Below are 26,848 nucleotides of genomic sequence, written 5' to 3' on the forward strand. Positions count from 1 at the left end.
CTTGAATGCTGTGAAAATTGGGCAAGCAGGTGTTGGGGGGGGCAGGAGACACAGATGTGGCAGTAAATGACAGGAGGTGGGCAACATGATCCAAACTCCAGAGTGATGCTGGCTAGAAGGAGCCTTTTCTTGCAAGACCTTTGCGAAAAGAAGGCACTAGAAAAAATGGTCCTAGAGATAATATTTGTTTTCCAATGATTCTGCTTTAAGCAAGTCCATGAATATTCTTATTTGTATGAAACAAATGTTACAAGTATCGGGTCAGCCAAGGTAGGTTTTTGCCGTTTTATGATCAGAAAGAAGAAATTGTTAACACACTTCCATTTTAAGGATTGTCCAGAATCTCCGGTCTGTAATTGTTTATCATTTGGCCTCACTTGAATTTATTTTCAGTATCAGAAATCCCCGCTTCCTTTACTTGGAAAGCCCAGCACTCGTTATAATCTCTTCAAGTCGCTCCAAGTCGCAAATGTCACCTGATAATGAGGGGATTGCCACTGTTGCACTTGTGTTTTGCTCGTTAATGATATTTGGTGGAAGGTTTTGTTTTTCACCTTGATGACCCGCATCAACAGCTGCCCGCTGTGCCACGCTTACTGGTGGTACACAAACAGGCAATTATTGGGGATAATGACCATAGGACCCTGGTCGCAAAAGTACACATGACAGTGTATGAATGTAAATGAAAGACTTTCCATCTGATAGCGATTCACGGCCTCCAGCTCTAAAACATTATTGGCTATGGACTAAATAGTAATCACAAAGATGTATGTGTAAAATGCATATGTATATACGAGTATATATTTCTTTTTATAAAACATATACGGTTAGTAATGTGTGTTGCATACAGCTCTTTCAGGCTTTTTTTTTATTTTTTATTATAAAATGAGCCTTTAATGTTACTTTAAAGAATCGGAAAGGGTCAAAAGTATGTCATAAGGCCTTTGTTAACTTCTGGCGGGGGGGGGGGGGGGGGGATTATAAAGTAGGATTAAAGTGATATTTAAGTCTTGGGTTTTATTGTTTAAAAGCAACATCTTATACTTAACTACTCTATGCAGTTGTTTTAAAACAAAGCAGCCCAGATCCTCCTCTTCTCGTGTCCCCGAGGTGCTCCTAGCCCCTCCCTCCCACTGATTGCCCTCACAGCAAGCAGCTTGCTGTAGGGGTACCCCGGCCGAGCTGCTGCTCTGTGTCTCCATTCAGGACACGGAGCTGCGGCTCAACCCTCCCACCTCTCTCTCCTCATTGGTTGACCGATTTTGACAGCAACAGGAGCCAATGGAGCCCTGCTGCTTTCTCAGCCAATGAAGAGAGAGTGTCCCGGTCAGCCAAAACTCTTTTATAAACACTAGCCTTTCTTCTGTATAATCTAGCTTCTCAGTATACCCCAGACTGTCTTCTGTATACACTAGCCTTTCTTCTGTACACACTAGCCAGTCGTCTGTATACACTAGCCTGTCATCTGTATACACTAGCCTGTCATCTGTATACACTAGCCTCTCTGTATACACTAGCCTCTCTGTATACACTAGCCTCTCTGTATACACTAGCCTCCCTTTATACTCTTGGCTGTCTTCTATATACCCTAGCCTCTCGTTGAACACATTAGCCTCTTTGTACACTAGCCTCTCTATAGCCTGTTTTCATTATACTGTATCTTCTCTATATACTCCAGCCTCTCTGTATGTCCCAACCTGTCTTCTGTATACATAGTGCCTGTCATCTTTATACACTAGCCTGTCCTCTTTTTACACATTACCTCTCGTTATACCCCAGCCTCTCTGTTTAACCCAGCCTCTCTATACACTAGCCTGTCTTTTTACACTAGCCTCTCAGGGTCTCAGGTAAGTATTAGGGAGGCTGCTGCACACAGAATGTGCTTTATCTTAAAGCGGGAGTCTGCCGGGAGTCCGCAGTTTTTTTATTTTTTTTCAAAAGCCAGCAGCTACAAAAACTGCAGCTGCTGACTTTTAAAATAATGACACTTACCCGCCCAGCGCGCCTGCGATGTCGGCACCCGAAGCCGATCTCTCGATCGTCTCTCAGGTGCTGCCGCCGCCATCTTGGGTATGGGAATCAGGAAGTGGAGCCTTCCGGCTTCATTTCCCGGTTCCCTACTGCACATGCGCGAGTTGCGCTGCACAATAAGGATGGTCCCCGCTGTCTCTGGGATCCCTGCGTTTCCCAGCAGGCAGCGGGGGGACCTTCGGAAAGGGGTGTTGATTCTGCGGAAAGCGGCGTACCTTCTGCAGAATCTACGCCGGAAGTGGGTGCAGATAACTGTACTGTACAGGTACCTGCACCCCCCTCCCCCCTGAAAGGTGCCAATTGTGGCGCCGGAGGGGGGGAGGGTTCCAATGAGCGGAAGGTCCACTTTAGGGTGGACCTCCGCTTTAATGAATAGAATGCATTAGGATAAAAAAAAAAAACTTCTGACTTTAGAAACACTTTAACGATTTGAAAGTTTTATATTTTAGGAAAGATCCAAGAAAGAAGTGGAAAATCCAGATCTGACCCGGACTTCGCAGATTGCAACTAGTTTTGGCTAGCGTGGAGGAGGCGGCTAGAAGCCCTGTCAGGTTCATATTGCTCTCCGTGTCCCCATTAGGGAGATTTCACCCTCTCTTTGTCCTGGTGACCTTTATTTCCTGAAAGTGAAAGAAAATTCCCACATTATGGTCAGCAGAACAGGAATAAGAGGAGAAATCTTCTAATGGGGGCATCAGTTCTGGTGACAACCAGGGGATTCCCACACTTTGAAGGAATTTCCTCTCTCTTCCTGTTGTGGCTATGAGGCAGGAAGTGAAAGAAAATCTCCCACCGAAGGGGCACAGATGGCGAAACTAAACCTGACAAGGGGCCCCCCTTACTCTATTCAAAAATGAAAAACAAATGTTTTGCTTGAGCTTTGCTTTAAGAGAGGGCGCTAAAACAGAAGTCGTTTTTGGAGGAGATGTCCCTGCATTTGAAAATTCAAATTTTTAAAATTTTTGGGCTTTGTGAGCAAGAATATCACATTGCCTTCACCCGGTCTTCATACAGCACAATGTTTACAGCCAGTGTTAAATATAAATACATCAATGACTCCCCCCCCCCCCCCCCACAAAATCCCTTTCAAAGGACCCGCAGTCAATAATTCCGCATAATTAGCAAGATTACTCAGTTCATTGCGGCTGCCAATGACCTGAAGGGTCGGAGGCGAGAAGCATTGTGGGAGATATATGCATAAAAATCCGTCATTAACCCAGCCAGGCCAAGTAAGGCTTGAAAATTGACTGGAAGAGCTGCAGGAATCTTCAGATATAGATTTAGGTTTTTATTGCATAGTGTATACCCTAAAGCTGTACAAGAGGATGATATAAAAGATGCAAATTAAGGCAGCATGGTATTAATGAATGCAAAAAAAAAAAATTGTGTGCATATCTAAAGCTGTCAGGAATTCTGCCTGTATTATGCCCAATATGTTAATGTTCTAGGCTCAGACTAGTGGCCAGAAATCAGTATTATGATCCTGATTGAGGTATTTCAGGAAAACACAACAATATGGCCACTAGATGGAGCTGGTAATCATCGGAAATAAATATAGGCAAAATACCAGGATTGTTAGTGATGGCCATGTGACTGCTTGAGCAAGTTTTTATAAATAGACCCTCCCTTTCATTTTTGAAAATTGCTAAATATATATACACATTATATATATATATATATATATATATATACATATACATACATATATATATATATATATATATATATACACATACATACATATATATATATATATATATATATATACACACACACACACACACACATACATATATACATACACACACACACACAGAGATATATATATATATCTATATTATATTTTTTTTAATTAGCTCCTGGGTGTATTTTTTATGGCAAGCAGTTTAAGTACCTGAATTTGACATGGTATCAGCCTACTGCAATCCCTGCACAGGAAAGCTCAGACTGGGAGAGGTAGAAGCAGCACAAATAGCCAATCCCTCTGCTAGTTCTCCTTTCACTGTCCAGTCATAGGCTGGGGGAGGGACAAGACCTGTAAAAGGTTTCTTAAAGTGGTTGTAACCCCCCCCCCCCCCAAGAAAAAAAACTGCAAGAGAAAGGCATAATGAGGGAGTATGCAATGCTTACTCGCACGTTATAAAATACTTACCTTAGAACGATGCTGTTACAGCGGTCCCGGCACACCACTGTGACCATCGGCGCGTCCTCCCGGAGTTATTTCCGGCTCTGTGATTGGCCAGGGCAGCGATGACGTCACTCCAGCCGCCGGTAACGGCACAGCAGCTGAAGGAACGGCACGAACAGGCTGTTTTTTCAGTGTGCATGTGCCGATGACGTCAGCACATGCTGATACAGTGGATATCTCCTAAACTGTGCAAGTTTAGGAGAAATTCACGGTATTTACAGGTAAGTCTTATTATAGGCTTACCTGTAGGTGAAAAAGTAGTTGTACAGAGTCTACAATCACTTTAACTGCAGCAGAGGCGAGTCAGGTCTCCTGCCCTTCCAGATAGGGCTGTGCTGCATGGCAAAGCTGTGTAAATCTCAGGACTGAATGGACAAATCCAGCTCTCATGTGTATTTTATCTTTGTATCTAGCAATTTGCCTGGCATTTGGATTTAAAATTAACATATTGGATGCTTTTTATATACACTGTGCAGAAAATCAGAGGCCAATTTGTTGAAAACCTAAGGATTTACTACTACTCAGGGGCTCTGGGCTTCAGAAAAATGGCAGCATCCAGCAAAAATTACCAGGAGCAATGCTGGATACAATTTACAACACACATTCATTTTGGTGGCATAATTATTAGTGTGGAATGTATGTTGCTTGCTAAAGAACATTATATTTCAAGTTTTTATGGATAAAATTCCACTTTAAGTGTATTAATGCTCAGCAATGTGTCAGTATAACACTCCCATGTGATTATTGCCTCTACAAGAGATCGCAGTACTCCCCCTGACAATGCCTTTATCTACTTTTCTCTCCAGAAGGACGGCGCCATCCTTCTGATTTGTTAATCTAATCTAGTTATTTCTTTACGTTAAATTGGATCGATTCATTCAATTCGGAACCAGAATTTTATAATTCTCTTCAAATTTTTTCAATTTGAAACGTTCAAAGCGATACATTTTCGATTGGGTCGAAACAAATGTTTTATTGTTTTCGATTCGAAGTGAACAAACAAAAAATAAATCTTCATCATTACAATGACTCTTTAAAGCGGAGCTCCACCCGATTTTAACATAATATCTAAAATGGATTGAATACATGTCATCAATCCAAAACGAACGTTTTTTTTTTTTATTTTTTTTTTACAGTACCTTTTTCTTCTGAAGTTGTGTATTTCCTGTCTATGGGGAACACGGATATGGGTCGGGGATAGTGCGGCTATTTTGTAATATCCTCTATCCGCACTGTCTCCTGGGAGCCTGTGTCATAGTTCCCAGGAGTCAGTGCGGCGGCCTGGTGCGAGTTATCGCGAGATTCTTGTATTACTTGCTCAGCTAGGTTGCCATCTCAATGGGGTGGGACTTCCTACGACGACGCCCGTTGTGATGGCAACCGGAGCTGTTGACGGCGCTCGAAATTGCGGCGACTGCGCATGCACGAGTTCTTAGATCGAACGGGCGGTGCGTGCTGGTCCACTAGACGCAAAGTGTCCTGGAAGAGGATGCCCGTGGGCTTCACATGCCCACAGACAAGATGACAACCTTCAGCATACACTTTTATAACTTAGTTTTTGTGGCGAAAACGGACTGCAGAATTCTTTTTAAAAACGAACAAGTGAGTTATATCTTTACATATATTAAATCATTGTCATGATGCAAAAAAATAAAATAAAATGCTGGAGACAGTGGAACCCCTCTTTAAATCACCTTTGGCTTAAAGGGTTTGTAAAGTTAAAAATTTTATTTTTTAAAAACAACAAACATGTTATACTTACCTCCACTGTGCAGCTCGTTTGGCACAGAGTGGCCCCGAACCTGCTCTTCTGGGGTCCCCCGGCGGCTGTCTCTGCTTCCTCCCGCAGATGCTTCTCACATTCATGCGAGCTCCCTCACATAGTGAGAAGCACCTGCGGGCGCGCTCCCGTGATACAGCCGGCGGCTATAGCCGCTCGCTGTATCACACGGCCCCGCCCCCGGCGCTCCGCGTCAGTGGATGTGATTGACAGCAGCGCGAGCCAATGGCTGCGCTGCTTTCCATCCATCCACTCCAGCCAATCAGCGGCCAGGCTGAGTGGTGCAGAGGAAGTCGTGGACGAGCGCGGGACTTTCGAGGGGTGAGGTAAGTAAAACGGGGGGGCTGGGGGCGCCGGCACTGAGAGATGTTTTTTCACCTTAATGCATAGAATGCATTAACCACTTGCCGACCGCCGCACGACGATGTACGTCGACAGAATGGCACGGGCAGGCATAAGGGCTTACATGTACGTCCTTGCCTGCCCGCCGGTCGGGGGCCCGATAGGGCCCCCGCCCGGTGCCTGCGGCGGTCGGTATTCGTTCGGGAGCGATCCCGGACGAGGGGACGGCCATTCATTCATGGCCACCCCCTCGCGATCGCTCCCGACGAATGAAAATGTCCCGTGACATCATTTCCTCTCCTGTAATGTAAACACAGGAGAGGAAGTGATGTATTCTCTCCTCCGTGATGGTATTTTTCGTTCCGGCACCGAGGAGAGAGGTTCGGTGAGTTGCACCAACACACCACACATACAGTAGAACATGCCAGGCACACTCACACCCCCCCCTTTACCCCCCGATCACCCCCCAATTACCCCTGCCCCCCCAGTCACAGTGACACCAATTGCTTTTTTTTTTTTTTGCATTGGTGTCATTTGTGACTGTAATAACTGTTAGGGCAGTTAGGGTTAGCCCCCTTTAGTTCTAATGTGCCCCCCTAACCCCCCCAATAAAGGTTTAACCCCGTGATCACCCCCCGTCGCCAGTGTCACTAAGGCAGGGTTCACATTGCAGCGGTTTATGAGAACAGATGTGATTCGCACCGCACTGCAGTGCAAATCACATCCGATCTCTGTGCGATTCGAGTTCAGCCATACAGATAGTATGGCTGAATTCGTGTCGCACCCGCCGCACCCGCCGCAAATTCGCACGGGACCCTTTTTTTGGCCCGCAGCAGAATCGGATCGCATGGGTGTTCACACCATGCGATCCGAGTTTGCAGATCGCACTGCGATATGCGAACTGATCTGGGGGTGTCATTAACATTTCACTGACACTCCCAGCAGTTCGCATAGGGCAGTGTGAACTGCCGCCGGGAGGCATGCGATGTGGGAACCCGCCGCGGATTCATGGCGTTCCCGCATCGCTCCAGTGTGAACCCAGCCTAATAAGCGATCATTTTTCTGATCGCTGTATTAGTGTCACAGGTGACGCTAGTTAGGCAGGTAGGTATTTAGGTTCGCCGCAGCTTTTTATAGCGCCAGGGACCCCCATATACTACCGTATAAAGCCCCCTGATTGCCCCCTAGTTAACCCTTTCACCAGTGATCACCATATAACTGTTACAGGTGACGCTGGTTGGTTAGTTATTTTTTTATAGTTTCAGGGCACCCGCCATTTATTACCTAATAAAGGTTTAACCCCCTGATCACCCGGCGGGTGTCATTTGTGACTGTAATAACTGTTAGGGCAGTTAGGGTTAGCCCCCTTTAGTTCTAAGGTACCCCCCTAACCCCCCCAATAAAGGTTTAACCCCGTGATCACCCCCCGTCGCCAGTGTCACTAAGGCTGGGTTCACATTGCAGCGGTTTATGAGAACGGATGTGATTCGCACCGCACTGCAGTGCAAATCACATCCGATCTCTGTGCGATTCGAGTTCAGCCATACAGATAGTATGGCTGAATTCGTGTCGCACCCGCCGCACTGCATAAAGCCCCCTGATTGCCCCCTAGTTAACCCTTTCACCAGTGATCACCATATAACTGTTACAGGTGACGCTGGTTGGTTAGTTATTTTTTTTATAGTTTCAGGGCACCCGCCATTTATTACCTAGTCTCACTAGTGTACCCCTAAATTTAGGGGTGTCTACTTTCCAAAATGGGGTCATTTGGGGGGGGGTTTGTGCCATCTTGGCATTTTATGGCCTTCAAAACTGTAACGCCCTTAGAAAGCCTGAAGGCGGTGCTTGGTTTTCGGGGCCCCGTACGCGGCTAGGCTCCCAAAAAGTCCCACATATGTGGTATCCCCGTACTCAGGAGAAGCAGCAGAATTTATTTTGGGGTGTCATTTCACATATGCCCATAGCATGTGTGAGCAATATATCATTTAGTGACAACTATGTGAAAAAAAAATTAAAAAAAATTAAAGTTTGTAATTTTCCCGCAACTTGTGGCAAAATATAAAATATTCCATGGACTCAAAATGCCTCTCAGCAAATAGCTTGGGGTGTCTACTTTCTAAAATGGGGTCATTTGTGGGGGTTTTGTGCCATCTTGGCATTTTATGGCCTTCAAAACTGTAATAGGTAGTGAGAAGTGAAATCAAAAATTTACGCCCTTAGAAAGCCTGAAGGCGGTGCTTGGTTTTCGGGGCCCCGTACGCGGCTAGGCTCCCAAAAAGTCCCACATATGTGGTATCCCCGTACTCAGGAGAAGCAGCAGAATTTATTTTGGGGTGTCATTTCACATATGCCCATAGCATGTGTGAGCAATATATCATTTAGTGAAAACTTTGTGTAAAAAAAAAAAAAAAATTTTTTTTTTGTCATTATTCAATCGCTTGAGGCAAAAAAATAAAATATTCAATGGGCTCAACATGCCACTTATCAATTTCCTTATGGTGTCTACTTTCCAAAATGGGGTCATTTGGGGGGGTTTTGTACTGCCCTGCCATTTTAGCACCTCAAGAAATGAGATAGGCAGTCGTAAACTAAAAGCTGCGTAAATTCCAGAAAACTTACCTTAGTTTGTAGATGTGACAACTTTTGCGCAAACCAATAAATATACAATTATTGACTATGTGGCTGAATACATTTTGGCCTAAATGTATGACTAAAATTGAGTTTATTGGATTTTTCTAATAACAAAAAGTAGAAAATATCATTTTTTTTCAAAATTTGCGGTCTTTTTACGTTTATATCGCAAAAAATAAAAATCGCAGAGGCAATCAAATACCATCAAAAGAAATCTCTATTTGTGGGAAGAAAAGGACGCAAATTTTGTTTGGGTACAACATTGCATGACCGCGCAATTACCAGTTAAAGAAGCGCAGTGCCAAATTGTAAAAAGACCTCTGGTCATTTACCAGCAAAATGGTCCGGTCTGAAGGTGGTTAAGGTGAAAAAACATTTACCTTTACAACCCCTTTAACAAAACCACCATCATTTCCAAATGGTACTCTAATAACACACACACACACACACACACACACACACACACACACACACAGTCTTTGGATTTCAGCAATATGTGTAGTTAGAATTCGACTGAGTTCAATGTAAAAATTTATTAAAATCTCAGTCCGAATTCGGACGAATTTAAATTAGTTATTTGGTGAAATTTGTTTATATTGTAATTCGGGTATTTGGATATATCCGAATAATGAAAAAATGTGTTTGAATATTAATTCGAACCGAAACGAGCCGCACGTGTCTACTGAGATGCCAACACAGACAATGTACAGTGTAATGCCGCGTACACACAAGATCGGACATCCCGACAACAAAATCCATGGGATTTTTTTCCCGACGGATGTTGGCTAAAACTTGTCTTGCATACACACGGTGACACAAAGGTGTCGGAAATTACGAATGTCAAGAACGCGGTGACGTACGACGAGCCGAGAAAATTGAAGTTCAATAGCCAGTGCGGCTCTTCTGCTCGAATCCGAGCATGCGTGAAGCTTTGTGCGTCGGCATTGTGTACACACGATCGGAATTTGTATGTAACATGTTGTGTATTGTAACTGTACTGTCTGCTCTAATGTAAAGCGCGGCGCAAACTGTTGGAGCTAAATAAATCCTGTATAGTAATAATAATAATAATAATAATAATAATAATAAATAATGTTGGAAGTTTATTCATGCAGACTTGTAAAGTTACTGAAAGGCCAACTTTAAACAAAATGTTATACCTCAACTGTACAGATAAAGAGAACAGGTCTCTTTCTATCAACAAAATAATGTTGCTTGATAGGAGATTAAAGATTAAGAAGATAAAAAAAAAAAAAAACGTATTTATCTCGTCATATCAGATACATTTTGACAGTTTGGAAGCGTATAATTATAACTCGTCAGGTGTGAAACAAAAAGCCTGTCATTTACGAGGATATAACTGTCAGCACCCCCCATAGGGAGGAGTGATGTATGCGTTTTTTTGGGAAGATCATTAACATAACCCAGTTACATAATTTGCTGTGTTTAGTTAAGGTATTAAAACTTTAAAAAGAAGACAGCCATCGCAAAGACCAAAATTGACAGTTTGTTATATAAAAAAATAAATAAAAAATAAATAAAAAAAAGAGAACAAAAAGGTTGAAAGATTTCAGGTCTGAGCAGGTTCGGGGATTGGGCAAATAAAGCGCAGCGTTCTCATCTTTTGAATCTTCCCAGAGATATGAGAAATGGTGGTTAAAGAGGAACACTCTGCTCCAGCGATTTAGATATGTGCGGGTTCATTTTGTTCCGAATTAAAATTCTAACGAATTTTCATTATTCGGAAATTCAGATGCATCTGAATTTCCAAATTGGAATAGTACCGAACTAAAACGAATCTGAAATAAGGAAATTTGAAAGAAATTCAAATTCGAATCATTTAGTTTTCACAATTTTGAAAATTAGAAAAAAAAATTCTCTATTCTATGCCTTCATTTTCTATTCTATTTTATTACTTTTGGAAATTCGAAAACTTTTCAAATTCAAACGCCACATCCCTAGTAGACATGTGCAGAACTAAAAAAATGTGTTTTGTATCAATTCATTAGTTACATAAAATAGTTTAGTTAAATTCCTTTCATTAATTTTATTGGTTTTCGGGGATTTGTTTTTTTTATTCGTTTTCAAATCGATTCAAAAGGTTTTCGAATCAATTTCGAATGTGAAAAGTTTTCGAATCAATTTCGAATGTGAAAAGTTTTCGAATCAATTTCGAATGTGAAAAGTTTTCAAATCAATTATAAATGTGAAAAGTTTTCGAATCAATTTCGAATGTGAAAAGTTTTCGAATCAATTTCGAATGTGAAAAGTTTTCAAATCAATTATAAATGTGAAAAGTTTTCGAATCAATTTCAAATGTGAAAACTTTTCGAATCAATTTCAAATGTGAAAAGTTTTCGAATCAATTTCAAATGTGAAAACTTTTCGATTCGATTCGAAAACAAATAAACAAAACTAATTCCGAAAACAAATTAAAAACTAATGAAACTAATTTCACTAAACTAAATTTATGTAACTAACGAATCGAAACAAAACAATTTTTTTCGTTCTGCACATGTCTACCAGCGATGTGGTGTCCTCGAGTTCCTCGCCCAGCCGCTGACCTCTTCGGGCAGCCGGCTCCTGGCTCTCGATTGCCACACGCTATCATTGGCCGGGCGGGGATGGCATCAGTCCAGCACATGCACAGTAGTTTGGTCAGATTCAGCTTTGCCAAATTTGCACAGTGACCTGTGCATGTGCTAGACCAGTGATGGCGAACCTTTTTGAGCCAGAGTGCCCAAACCGCAATGCAAAACCAACTTATTTCTTTCAAAGTGCCAACACAGAATTAAACCTGCCAGCGGCTCTGTACAGAGGATGGGACTGATCATCCCTCTGAATAAATCCTAAGGGACCAAAAACCTACAATTCTAGCAGATTCGCTCAGAATGCAGGGATCAGCAATGCGTTGTGCTCATAATGCACTCACCTACCTGACCATTACCCTCACCTCCCTGACACATGCACTCACCTCCCTGACACATGCACTCACCTACCTGACCCATTGCACTCACCTGCCTGACCATTGCACTCACCTCCCTAACACATGCACTCACCTCCCTGACACATGCACTCACCTCCCTGACACATGCACTCACCTCCCTGACACATGCACTCACCTACCTGACCCATTGCACTCACCAACCTCACCCATTGCACTCACCTACCTGACACATACACTCACCTCCCTGACACACGCACTCACCTACCTGACCCATTGCACTCACCTACCTGACCCATTGCACTCACTTGCCTGACCATTACACTCACCTCCCTGACACATGCACTCACCTCCCTGACACATGCACTCACCTCCCTGACACATGCACTCACCTCCCTGACACATGCACTCACCTACCTGACCCATTGCACTCACCAACCTCACCCATTGCACTCACCTACCTGACACATACACTCACCTCCCTGACACACGCACTCACCTACCTGACCCATTGCACTCACCTACCTGACCCATTGCACTCACCCACCTGACCCATTGCACTCACCTACCTGACCCATTGCACTCACCTACCTGACCCATTGCACTCACCTACCTGACCCATTGCACTCACCTCCCTGACACATACACTCACCTCCCTGACACATGCACTCACCTCCCTGACACGTGCACTCACCTACCTGACCCATTGCACTCACCTGCCTGACCATTACACTCACCTACCCGACACATACATTCACCTACCTGACACATGCACTCACCTACCTGACACATGCACTCACCCACCTGACCCATTGCACTCACCCACCTGACCCATTGCACTCACCCACCTGACCCATTGCACTCACCCACCTGACCCATTGCACCTACCTGACCCATTGCACTCACCTACCTGACCCATTGCACTCACCTCCCTGACACATACACTCACCTCCCTGACACATGCACTCACCTACCTGACCCATTGCACTCACCTGCCTGACCATTACACTCACTTACCCGACACATACATTCACCTACCTGACACATGCACTCACCTACCTGACACATGCACTCACCGAATTAACACCTTTATTTTGCAAAATTGAGTAAAATCTGTAACTGTACAGAGCACAATGTCAGCATTGTAGTGAGTTGGTTTGTATTAGTTTTTTGTAGATTGTTACATACCGTTAAACAAGCAATAAACTTTAACAGTGAAAGGCTTACTTTAGAAATGTTTAGATGCAGGGAAATAATGGATCCACTCCACATTGATCTTGCCTGTCTCCAGTCTCTCCGGCAGCTCATTCCCGCCCACAAGTCTCCTCTGATCCCAGCCGCATGTTCTCCCAGTCACGCCCAGCGCATCAGCGCTGATTTGTTTGATGGTGGGTGAGGTGTGGATGAGACAGCCTCTATGATTGGATTAGCGTGCGCACGTCACCCCTGGGCACTTATTCTTTGCCACGCCCACTCGCCTACAGAACTCTGGGAGATGTAGTTTGCGGTGCGGACGATTATGCTTTCACTGTGTGCTTTTCTCATTTAATGGCTCTCCTTTCATGGAGTGCCCACAGAGAGGGCTCGGCGTGCCGGCAGCGGCACGCGTGCCATGGGTTCGCCATCACTGTGCTAGACTGATGGCATCCCTGCCCGGCCAATGACAGCAGGTGGCGATCGAGAGCCGTACAAGGGCGGACAGGCAGGAAAGTAAGTAGTTTTAATGTAAAAGAGACAAAGCAAATCTCTTGTGCGTTAAAAATCCTGCCTGTCCGACAATTTTAATTGGTTAGTATAAAGTTCCAATTACCAACAGTTAAGCATCGACCATACACTAATGATGTCATCACTGGGTCTCCGTGCTTCTCCATGCAATGCAGGGAGATCATGGTTGGTGGGGGGAGGCATGCAGAATGCTATACAAAGCTTTCTGAAAACATCACAAGACACTGAATTTCTATCAAAATTAACAGCCATTTTGGGGTTGATTTACTGAAACTGGAGAATGAAAAATCTGGTGCAGTTCTGCACAGAAACCAATCAGCTTCCATTTTTTTTTTTGTCAAAGTTTATTTAAACAAGCTGAAGTTAGAAGCTGATTGGCTATCATGCACAGCTGCACCAGATTTTCTACAGTTTTAGTAAATGAACCCCATTGTATACCTGCAGAACATTTACTGTGGACTATCCAGGCTGCTTTAAAGATTAACTCCAACTTTTGCTGAGAAAAAAAAAAACAGTCCCCTCTGGGTGATCTATGTACATTGCAGGAATTTTAACAAATTTTGTTACAGATCCCTACGTTTTGTTATTCTGAAGAAATCCCTGTGTGTTTGTATCCATGTGAGAACACAAGTCCAATGGGAGTGGTTTCATAATTATCAATCAGCTGTCCACCTGTAGGGCTCTAAGCCCTTGTACACAGGGGTCGGACATTCCGACAACAAAATCCGTCTGATTTTTTTCCGAAACTGGTGTTGCATACACACGGTTGGACAAAGTTGTCGGAAAATCGGATCGTTTGGAACGTGATGACGTTCGTTCGTTACGACGGGACTACGTTCAGGCTAGTAGCCAATAGCTTTGGTCTCATAATTTGATCTGAGCATGCGTGGCACTTTGTCCAATCGGAATTCTCTACAAACGATCGGACAAAGTCCTATCGGATCATGTTTGGCGGAAAATTTTATATCCAGCTCTCAAACATTGTTGGTCGGACATTCCGATGGAAAAAGTCAGATGGAGCCCACACACGGTCGGATTATCCGACAACACGGTCTGATCGGACATTTTCCGTCGGAATTTCCAACCGTGTGTACAAGGGCTAATGAGGAAAGCTGCTGGGCCTGCATCTCTTTAGACGTGATTTCCTTTTGGAAGTAACTCACCAAAAATGACTTTTTGTTGCAGGGGATGCCTGAAATCCGACTTGTATCTTAGGGAAGACTTCTGATAAAATCAGTGAGCCAATCACACAAGCAGCAAATCACGTTATTAGGCAGCGTTCTGTGCACAATTCTGTGTACAGAACACCTCCAGGTCACCATATTGCATTTTCTGACGACGGAGGTTTTCAGTGTCATGCCTTTACGCCTGCCTAGTGTGTTTGCAATGTATTACAGTGTCTTAGTAAATCTACAGTATATATCCTTTACGACATCTTCAGTATTCACAGTTCTAGACATCAGGGAGGAACCTTGTGCCAAAAAAAGTTACCGGTCAGAGGCGGAGGTATAGGGATCGCAGAAGTCGCCATTGTGACTGGGCCCCATGCTGCAGGGGGCCCGTGTGCCCCCCCTCTCCCCGAGTGGTAGCTGCATATTAGCCCCTCCGGTCCTCAGCCGATGCGCAAATCTGCAGTGCAGGAGCTCGGTCACACAGTGTCTCTGAGTGAGAGGTGTCTAGCACAGAATGTGCTGTGCTCTCTGCCTCCCCCTACAGTGCAGTACCCAGCATGGCGAGTGAAGGTACAGTGCTGCAGCTGCCGATTAAAAAAAAAGCAATCTATGTATGTATGCGTGTGTGCTTTATGTGTGTGCGCGCATGTTTGTGTGTGAGCATGTGTGTGTATGTGCATTTAGGTGTGTGAATGTTTATATATATATGTGTGTGTGTGTGTGCACATGTTTGCGTGTGTTTTATATGTGTACATTTGTGTTTACATGCGTGTGTATGTTTTCTTTACAAACAGAACTGATTTTGTTAGGGCGGGTTCATAATACCAACAAGACAATACCATTCCTCTGAAAAGCGATGCAGGCTCAGATCGCTTTTCATAGGCATTTGACAGGCAGTGAAGAGGCAATATGTTGCGCCTTGACTGGTAAAATACTGATACAGAGAAACTGATCTCTGCATTTTCCTCCTGCAGCTGCTGAAAGCCTGGGCAGCAGGGAGAGAAGACATGGGGGAAATGTAAAGATCAGTTCCTCTATATGCAGCTGCCCCCACCGCTCCTCCTATGCAGCTACCTTCTTGCTGCCCCCTGTGTGCTCTCCAGCCCCCCCCCTGTACTCCCCCCCCTCTCTTCTGGCCCCTCCCCTTGTCCCCAAAGCCCCGTAGAGTTCCCTCCCTCCCGTCTCCTGCTGGCTGCTGCAGGGTATCCGTCAGGATGAAGCCTTTTTTCTGAATAGAGAGTCAGTGATCCGTATCGATCACGGACTCAGTCCACTCATAACTGAAACGTAGTTAACTGTATTTACTATGCATCAGTTTACGAATGAAGGGGCAGCTCTATACAGAGCCATTCATGTCCATTCATTCTGTGCAGCTGAGGCTGTGTCCTCAATCTCCTTTCTCGGTGTCAAAGGTGACACATCAGAGGTCGGCTTAGACCCCTGATATCTCACCAAAGCCCCCAATGGGGCTCTTAAAAAAATAAAAAATAAAATAAAATAAATAAATGTTTAAATAATAATACATTTTATAAAAAATGTATAGAAAAAAAAATGGTAGAAAAAAAAAAAAAAAACACACACAGACGCCAGTGGCAAAACTACCAGGGTGACAAGCGTCGCACTTGCGACCGGGCCTTGGCATTTCCGCCCAATGGGCTCGGAAGCGTAGGGCCCCAGCTGGGGGTCCCTTCACGTTTTCTCGCAGCGGGGCCCTGAAAGTTTTAGTTACGCAATTGTTACCGGGATCAGACTACTAGTACCGAAACCAAAATATAACAATAAATCTCCCCTCCCCCCCCCCCCCCCTGTCTGTCAGTAGCACTGGGCTTTCAGCTTTGCTTAACGTCATTCCATACGGCTACCAAAAAACAAAAAAACTCAGGCTCAGCCGCCTTCCTTATAACCGCTTTAATCTATGTGCGGCACCACAAAGCATCCTCCTTCCCTGCATCTCCCCAACCTTCAAAGCACAGAGAAATCCCTGCGTACGCACAGCCAACGTGTCACAGGCAGGCAATCCATTTTAATTATTAGCCGCCAGGAACATCTAGCTGGAATCTTATGTAAAATATTTAATTTAGTAATTAGGCAGTGTCTTCTTACATGACGAGTGCCTCAGTACAATCCTCAAATAACAGTTTTATCATGCGGCCTCATTAAATCTGGGAATTTGTGTGTGAAGGGGGAGGGGGAGGCAAATCCTTCCCCTAATAATCATTAAAAAGCACAATTCAGATACATAAGGCTGCATTCATTAAAGACTGCTTGGAGGATTGCTGGGCTGCTGCTTGAGGAAGGGGTTTTGTAGTTAGCAAAAGATAATGGGGTTAAAATGAACCTGTCCTGTGAAATCGGTCCTTCAAGACCAATTTAATTTTTGATCAAAATAGAAAAAAAAAAATTAATTTAATTAATTTGTTTTTTTTAATGCCTAGCAATTATAAAAAAAAAAAAAAAAAAAAAAAAAAAATGCAGCTCTAATACTCAACCATACTTGACAATATTTCAGTTGAGGTTCCCAGGACACAGTTACGAGGTTGTAAACCTTCGAAAAGGAAAAAATGAACAAAGCCTATGTTTCTATAGCAGCCTTTCTCAATCTTTTCAACACAGAGGAACCCTTGAAATAGTTCTCCGGTCTCGGGGGAACCCCCTCTGCTAAAAATTAGAACTCTACAACTAGAGGTTGACCGATATATATCGGCCGATATTTGCAGTTTTTTAATTAATCAGCATCGGCCGATTGAGCTGATAAAAAGGCCGATTTAGAACAGCGGGACTTGGAAATGACTTCTGTAATAGAAGTCAGTGTAAGTTGCCTGAGTAGTCATAGAAACGTCTTTCCTCCTCTCTGGGCTGCCAAGAAAAGAACAGAAAGATACAATGTTTACACTTATGAATGAATGAAATCATCTCAGTGTGTAGAAGTTCTCAGTTTAACCATTTAAAAGGCTAAATCTTTTCTGACACTTGTTGCTTACAAGTAAAAATCGTGTATTTTTCTGCCAGAAAATCACTTAGACCCCCCAAAAAGTATATATATTTTTTTAGCAGAGATCCTAGGGAATAAAATAGCGGTTCTTGCAACATTTTATGTCACACGGCATTTGCGCAGAGGTCTTTCAAATGCATTTTTTTGGGGGGGAAAAAAATACACTTAAAGCGGGAGTCCGCGTTTTTTTTTTTTTAAAAGCCAGCAGCTACAAATACTGCAGTTGCTGACTTTTAAAATAGTGACACTTACCTGTCCAGCGCGCCCCGCGATGTCGGAACCCGAAGCCGATCTCTCGATCGTTTCTCGGGTGCTGCCGCCGCCATCTTGGGTATGGGAATCAGGAAGTGGTGCCTTTCGGCTTCATTTCCCAGCTCCCTACTGCGCATGCGCGAGTCGCGCTGCGCAATAAGGATGGTCCCCGCTGCCTCTGGGATCTGTGCGTTTCCCAGCAGGCAGCGGGGGACTTTCGGAAAGGGGCGTAATCTATGCCCCTTTCCGCAGAGAGCCATCCCGGAAGTGGGTGCAGATACCTGTACTGTACAGGTACCTGCACCCCCCTCCCCCCTGAAAAGGTGCCAATTGTGGCGCCGGAGGGGGGGAGGATTCCAATGAGGACTTTAGGGTGGACCTCCGCTTTAATGATTTAAAAAATTTTTTAAAAAAAAAATAAAACAGTAAAGTTAGACCATTTTTTTTTTTTTCGTCCAAAACTTTTGAGTACTTGTTTTTATTTTATAGGCTGCTTGCGCACTGGAGCGGGCAGGCGTTGATGGTAAAATGTTGCTAGTTTTAGCAGTGCTTTACCATCATTTTAGCGGTGCTATTCAGCTGCTAGTGGGGCGCATATAATCACAGCTTGCGGCCGAAGAAGAGGTTAAATGTGCCCATGAAGCACCGCTGCCAAATCGCATTGCATGCGCTTGGGCAGTGGTGCCCATTATTATCAATGGGCAGGAGTGGTGGAGAAGCGGTATACACCACTCCAAAGGTGTTGCTTGCATCGCCTCAGTGTGAAAGCACTCTGTCTTTCACACAGACTGCAGGGGAGCCGTTTTGCAGGCACTTTACAGGCGCTATTTTTAGCCCAAAAGCGCCTAAAAAAACGCCCCAGTGGGAAAGGTGTCTGTTAGGTTTTATGAGATGAAGGGGGATAAAAGAATAAAGTAAAAATAAAATAAAAAAAATCGGCCTAACATATCGGCCCAAAAAAAAAAAAAAATCGGCATCATATATCGGCCATCGGCCGCCATGATTTCTAAATATCGGCATCGGCCAGAGAAAAACCCATATCGGTCGACCTCTATCTACAACTCATGATACATTAGTGTGATGGTCAGTGGGAAGAATGGTCCTTACACTTGTGGTCATTGGGAAGAATTACCTCCTTACAGATAGCTAAAAATATCAATGGTGTGAGTGGGAACTTATCTGAGAGGCAGAAATTGCTCAATGCTGAAGGAACCCCTACAACCTCTGGAGGAACCCTGGTTGAGAAACACTGGTCTATAGTGTGTATTTGCATCAATGCAAACCATCTGGTGCAATTTCTGTCTCCTCATCCCTTCCTCTGCCTTTTTCATGAGTCACTTCTGATAGTCTATGCTGACACCAGGGAATCTCGAGAGATGGCTCCTTTATCGCACACACTCAATAGGTGACCGACAGTCTCAGCTGTGCATATTTCCCTACGAGACTGTGTAACGAGGGGGGGGGGGGTCCATTCTCTCCACTCAAATTACACTTAGACCCCCCCCCAGGGTGGGAAAACTCTCCACACCAGCCCAGTTTGCCCATTAACAGAATGCCCAATCAAGGAACTTGCTTTTCCAAATGGCAACAGATATTAAAAGGTCCAAATGATGGCACAACTGTCCTCTCCATGAGAGCTTATTGACCTACAATGAGGTATTTGGTTGCCAATGTTCTCAGTCGGAGTCTTGGCCCTAAGCGACAATCAAAGTCTCTATATGGACTGAACCAGACCAACCAACTAAAAGGGAAGCCGTAGCAAAAATGCATGCAAAATAGGCGGAGGGCGGAGACGACGGAGTTAACAGTGGGGTAAGCCAGAAGACAAGGGGAGGTAGTATGGTGCCCAGGGAGAGGGGTTAAAAAGGAAACCCAGCGCGGGGTGAGTCACCAGAAGCGTTGGGGAGTTACCACCCACCCTCCCTTATAAGATGGTGGCAGATGTATATAGGGTAGGTTGTTGTTTTCTTTTCATTTCAGACAGGTTGTTCAGAAGGTGGACAGTCGTGGCAGTGGCGGGCATTGGTCTGTGCAGGGGAAGAAAGATATGGCAGAAGAAAGTTCGGGAACTATCGTTGGTATGGTTCCTGATGGTGGTTTCCGGCTAACGGAGGTTAGCCGGGAAGTGGTAATGGGGGCACTGCGGTCAGTGGTTGTCTCTGAGCCAGCTTTTCGGCTTGAGGCCTAGTGATACACTTGGAGAGGGACCGAAGTTTAATATTGTTCTTTCTACAGATGGTTACAGATTGCCTGCATAGACCAACGCTATATAAAGGGGTTGATTAACAGATGTTTTTGGATGTTTTATGTCCATTTGAAGATTTATAGTATTTTTGTTAAATAAAAGTAGGTTGCTACGGCCTTTTGTTACTCCAACTTGGTGTGGTCTCGATTTTTAAGGAAAAAAGGTTAACAGGTTGGGGTTAGGTATTGGTGGGCACCACATCTGTTATGCAACAGTCCTGGAGCTCTCCATGGTCCTGCTCTTCCCATGGACCACCACTCAAGCAGCTCCACCTCAACTTTATGTACCTTCAGGGAAATAAAAGAGGTCCAGCCCAGACTGGCTGGCAACATGTCGGAGCCAGAGACTACTGTAAAAAGGGACATTAACCCCTCTCTTAGAAGCCAACCACAAAACCCCAAGAGAACAGGAACGGAGTTGGGGACTACAACAAGGAGATCTTGCCAAATGGAATATCTATGACATATGGAGAGCCCGGAGCTGACTCAGACCTCCAGGACCCATCTATAACTAAACCATCACTTTTGAGTTGAGTGATCCTTTATAAGAATTAGAGACCTAGCCAGATCTGCTATATAAAAAACGGTTTGGTATACAGTGGAATTCTTCTCCCAGTGCTCTCTTTCACTCTCAGCTGGGAGCAGATGTGTAGCTCGGCAGCTTTCAGCCTTGGGGGGAACCGGCTCAATGGAAGGAACACATGTAAGCCTGGAGTCTGTGTTCCAGCTTCCATCTATAATAAGGCTGGCATTATGTCATCCTACATCATTGAGGCATGTTTTGAAGATCAGACACTCTGACCTCCCAATTCCATGTAGCTGCAGGCTCTGAGGCTGACACCCCCTCTCCGGCATCCCGCTGCTTAATACATGCTGCTGGAAAATTTCCTGCACTGCAAAATGCACCAGCAGATGATCAGATGACTAGACAAACACTGGAAACCCCATGGCTTCATTCAACTTGGCAAAGAGCAAAGTGGATGGTGCAGTAACCCATGCCAGCCAATCAGAAGATAGCGATGCGCGTTCCCGTGCTATTCGCATGCGGTGCAGTTTGGTGCGATTTGAGACAATTCATTTTGAATGGGCTGAAAAGCAATAGGCCCGCAACAAAAGTAGTGTATGCTCTACAAAATACAATGCAACCAGTTTGCATGGTACTTTTGTAATTTGCGATCTGGTGCAGGCAAAACGCACTGCGCTTGGGGGGGTTGTTAACTTAAAGGATAAATTCATCTTTGGGAACATGTTACATAGTTACATAGTAGGTGAGGTCGAAAAAAAAAAAAAAAAAAAAAAAAAAGACACTAGTCCAACCTGTGTGTGATTATATGTCAGTATTACATTGTATATCCCTGTATGTTGTGGTCGTTCAGGTGATTATCTAATAGTTTCTTGAAACTATCGATGCCCCCTGCTGAGACCACCGCCTGTGGAAAGGAATTACACATCCTTGCCGCTCTTACAGTAAAGAACCCTCTACATAGTTTAAGGTTAAACCTCTTTTCTTCGAATTTTAATGAGTGGCCACGCGTCTTGTTAAACTCCCTTCTGCAAAAAAGTTTTCTGCCTATTGTGGGGTCACCAGTACGGTATTTGTACATTGAAATCATATCCCCTCTCAATCGTCTCTTCTCCAGAGAGAATAAGTTCAGTGCTCACAACCTTTCCTCATAACTAATATCCTCCAAACCCTTTATTAGCTTTGTTGCCCTTCTTTGTAGTCGCTCCATTTCCAGCACATCCTTCCTGAGGACTGGTGCCCAGAACTGGACAGCATACTCCAGGTGCGGCCGGACCAGAGTCTTGTAGAGTGGGAGAATTATCGCTTTATCTCTGGAGTTGATCCCCTTTGTATTGCATGCCAATACTCTGCTCACTTTATTAGCAGCAGCTTGGCATTGCATGCCATTGCTGAGCCTATCATCTACTAGGACCCCCAGGTCCTTTTCCATCCTAGATTCCCCCAGCTCCCCCCTTTTTGGGGTAGAACGTGTAACATGTTCCCAATGCTGCAGAAGCTGCCTGATCCCTCCGCCTTGTGACAGCAGTACGGGGAGAAGTTCCCAGTTCTAGCTGTCACTTTTTGAAATCTGCATTGCTCCGCCCACACGGCTGCGCCATTTATTCACACAGCTCTGTGTGTGTGTGAATGAACTACAAGACCCAACATCCTTTGCGGTTGTCAGCTTGTAATCCTCAATCAACTACCACGGAGCTGTGGAGCGCCGTGGTAGTTCATTGATTCTTCCTGTCAGTTAATCTGCTGCCCGTACGGGATGTACAGGCACACAGATACAATGACAGATCTGCAGGATACCTGTATGGCGCCAGCGATCTGCATTGTTTTCTGGGTCCAAAGAAAAAAAATGCACCTTTTTTTCCTGCAAACAAAATGTGCATTTATTTTTTTTATTTTTTTTAAGTGACCAGATCGCAATTGAAATGAGTGTGGAAAGCAGGTTTTCAGCACCGTGTTCTGGTTGGAATGGGCACATAGTACACTGACAGCTGGAGGGTTTGGATCACAGGTGTAAAGACCGTGTCACATCAGGTTAATGATTGCTGAATAAGTTCTGTATGTTAATTAGAGAAATACTTACAGCTGCATTTGTCCCAAAACTGCCAGCCACATGTGATCAAGCAGCGAATCATCTTCAGTCATTGCGTACTACAGTAAGGCTGGGTTCACACTGAAGCGATGCGGGAACGCCGCGAATCCGTGGCGTTTTCCCGCATCGCATGCCTCCCGCCAGCAGTTCACACTGCCCTATGCGGACTGCTGGGAGTGTCAGTAAAATGTTAATGACACCCCCAGATCAGTTCGCATATCGCAGTGCGATCTGCAAACTCGGACAGGAATCGGATCGCATGGTGTGAACACCCATACGGTCCGATTCTGCTGCGGACCAAAAAAAGGGTCCCGTGCGAGTTTGCGGCGGGTACGATGCGAATTCAGCCATACTATCTGTATGGCTGAACTCGCATCGCACAGAGATCGGATGTGATTTGCACTGCAGTGCGGTGCGAATCACATCCGGTTCTCGCTGCCGCAGCGGTGTGAACCCAGCCTTATCCAGAGTTTGTTTTGTTACTGTAAAACAGAGGCAAATTAAGGGGCAGGTGATCAATAAATCCATGTGACTATTTGACCATTTGTTTTTATTGAGAACTCAATCTAATGCCGCGTACACACGATCGGAATTCTCGTCGTAAAAAGCTCTGATGGTTCTCCCGTCGGAATTCCACTCAAACTGTCTTGCAGACATACGGTCACACCAAATACCGACCGTCAAGAACACAGTGACGTAAAACACCTACGACGGGACTAGAAAAAGGAAGTTCAATATCCAGTAGCCAATAGCTTCCATCTCGTAGTTGAGTCTGAGCATGCGTGAGTTTTTGCGTGTCAGAATTGCATACACATGATCAGAATTTCTGAGAGAAAGTTTTTCCATCGGCAAAATTGAGAACCTGCTATCAAATTTTTGCTGGCAGGAATTCGGCCAGCTAAATTCCGATGGAGCCTACACACGGTCGCATTTTCCGATGAAAAGCTCTCATTGGTCTTTTGCTGGCCGAAATTCCAATTGTGTGTACGTGGCATTAAACAACATTTGATTATTGCATGGAGAGCTAAACCCTCCGACAGTCTATTCTGTTTCTATTGGTGCTGTGTTCCTGGGTCTTCATACATGCTGTGCCCATTATGAGGGGCTCCCATCAACCCTGCACTGAATTCCTGGGTCTTCAATCCTGATGTGCCCATTACGAGGGTCTCATCATTCCTACGCTAAGTTACCGGGTAAAAGGGGACTCTGACCAGGACCCTGATGAGAACCCTGATGGGCACACTGATGTGGGGGGAGACGATTATGGGGACCCGATGCAGTGGCGGGGCCCTTTTAAGGGTAACCCCAATGTAAGGGGGGGGAACAGTGATAGGGACCCTGATGTGGGGGGGGGGGAGACTCCTGTGGGAACCCTAATGGGGAGCCTAGTCTGAAGGGGAATCTAATGGGAAACCTAATGTAAGGGGGGGAGCTCTGATGGGGACCCCCAATGTAAGGGGGAGCTCTGATGGGGACCCCCAATGTAAGGGGGAGCTCTGATGGGGACCCCCAATGTAAGGAGGGAGCTCTGATGGGGACCCCCAATGTAAGGAGGGAGCTCTGATGGGGACCCCCAATGTAAGGAGGGAGCTCTGATGGGGACCCCTAATGTAAGAGGGGGAGGAACTCTGATGGGGACCTTGATGGGGAGCCTGGTGTGAAGGGGAATCTAATGGGAAACCCAATGTAAGGGGGGAGCTCTGATGGGGACCCCGATGTAAGAGGAGGAGGGACTCTGATGGGGACCCTGATGTAAGGGGGGGCGCTGATGGGGAGCCTGGTGAGAAGGGGAATCTGATGGAAAACCCAACGTAAGGCGAGACAATGATGGGCACCCTAATGCAAGGGGGACTCTGAAAGGGACCCTGATGTAAGGGTGGACTCTGATGGGTCCCTAATGTAAGGGGGGTCAATGATGGGAACCCTGACATAGGGGGGGGGGGGTATTGATGTATGGGGGTACTCGGATGGGGACCATGATGCAAGAAGGAAGCCTGATGTAAGAAGAAACCCTAGTGGGAACCCACATGTAAGAGGGAACTCTGATGAGGACCATGATATATGGATAAGGATATGGGTAACCTGGTGTAGGCTGGGGGGGAGGGGGCTCTAATTTTATGTAAAGGGGGACTTTTGATTTTTTTTTGGCCTGCAAATATTTGCAAGACAATATGGTCCTGAAACTGAAAAGTTTGAAGACCCCCGCTTTAGAAGACCGCCACGTTATCACCTTGGTATCAGGACAGGCTGTGACCTTCCAGTATGACACCTGCAGATGTCAAGGGATATAACTTTTTATAACGGTTTGTGATATTCCTCATGTCCTCATCTTATAAATTTCATACTCCTCTGTGATAACACGATAAGCGCCTGGGTAAGTATAATGTAATCAGATACGCCATTGCTGCAGCCTTCGCTCCTCTGGGGGCTTCGCTCTTTCATTAGAACTAAAAGGGGGGGGGGGGGCGGGGGTGCCAACAGAGACCTCCAACACAGCGATGTCATCCGGCTTTTGATAGGATAATGGCCCTGCGGCAAGCTAGGCTGCCAGGCTCCCGTATATAATGAGAGCCGCCACAGACCTCGGAAGGAATGGTGGTATAAACCAGAGCAATTAAGGGGATGAGCTCTCCTAAAAGAGTTTATAGACATCAGAGAGGAAGGAAGCTGCGGAGATATGAGGTCAAGACTCCTACCATTTTAAAAGCCATTTTCCTTATAAAATCTCAGCACCCCGTGCGAGTGGTTCAGTTCCAATTACTGTTGTAACTTGTTTTGTGAAATCTGTGGGGGAAATATCTCCACTAAACTGTGCAAGTTTAATTTGCAGAGGGATGGAGCACATCAAAAAGATGGTTCAGACGTTGACCTGCTTTTTGGCCATATGCAGCCACTTGTGCCCATCAAATGCAGCCACTTGTGCCCATCAAATGCAGCCACTTGTGCCCAACAAATGCAGCCACTTGTGCCCAACAAATGCAGCCACTTGTGCCCAGTATATGCCGCCACTTGTGCCAATCAAATGCAGCCACTTGTGCCAAGTATATTCTGCCACTTGTGCCCAGTATATGCAGCCACTTGTGCCAATCAAATGCAGCCACTTGTGCCAATCAAATGCAGCCACTTGTGCCAATCAAATGCAGCCACTTGTGCCCAGTATATGCAGCCACTTGTGCCCAGTATATGCAGCCACTTGTGCCCAGTATATGCAGCCACTTGTGCCAATCAAATGCAGCCATTTGTGCCAATCAAATGCAGCCATTTGTGCCTGTCAAATGCAGCCATTTGTGCCTGTCAAATGCAGCCATTTGTGCCTGTCAAATGCAGCCATTTGTGCCTGTCAAATGCAGCCATTAGTGCCTGTCAAATGCAGCCACTTGTGCCCAGTATATGCAGCCACTTGTGCCCAGTATATGCAGCCACTTGTGCCCAGTATATGCAGCCACTTGTGCCCAGTATATGCAGCCACTTGTGGCAATCAAATGCCAAATGTGGCAATAAAATGCAGCCACTTGTGCCAATCAAATGCAGCCATTTGTGCCCTGTCAAATGCAGCCAGGCTCGGCTGTCACACTCACTTCACTAACACCCCCCACGGCCGGTCCGGCTGCACTTACCGCTCGTGTGGCTCGTGCTCCTCTTCTGGAGTGATGGGGCTCTCCTCCTCGGCTGCGGCCCCTGTGTCTGCTCGGCTCCTCAGGCTTCCTTCGCCATGTCTCCTCTTCCGCCAAAGTGTTAGGCATCCAATAGAATCGCCTAATGCTTTGACCAATTGGGAGACAGATCTCACTGACCTGCCTGCTGATTGGCAGGGAGGAACGTTGGTGTGAAAATAGCTACAATTTATTTGCTATGCCACACAAAAGGGTGGGTTCGCGACGCAGTGCTCTGTGCCCCAAGCCCACCCTATTTTGAAGCCTATTAGAGCCTCTGGC

The sequence above is a fragment of the Lithobates pipiens genome, unplaced genomic scaffold (genome assembly GCF_037356315.1).
Source record: "Lithobates pipiens isolate NorthernLeopardFrog02 unplaced genomic scaffold, aLitPip1_a1.2 Scaffold_27, whole genome shotgun sequence".
Classification (NCBI taxonomy): Eukaryota; Metazoa; Chordata; class Amphibia; order Anura; family Ranidae; genus Lithobates; species Lithobates pipiens.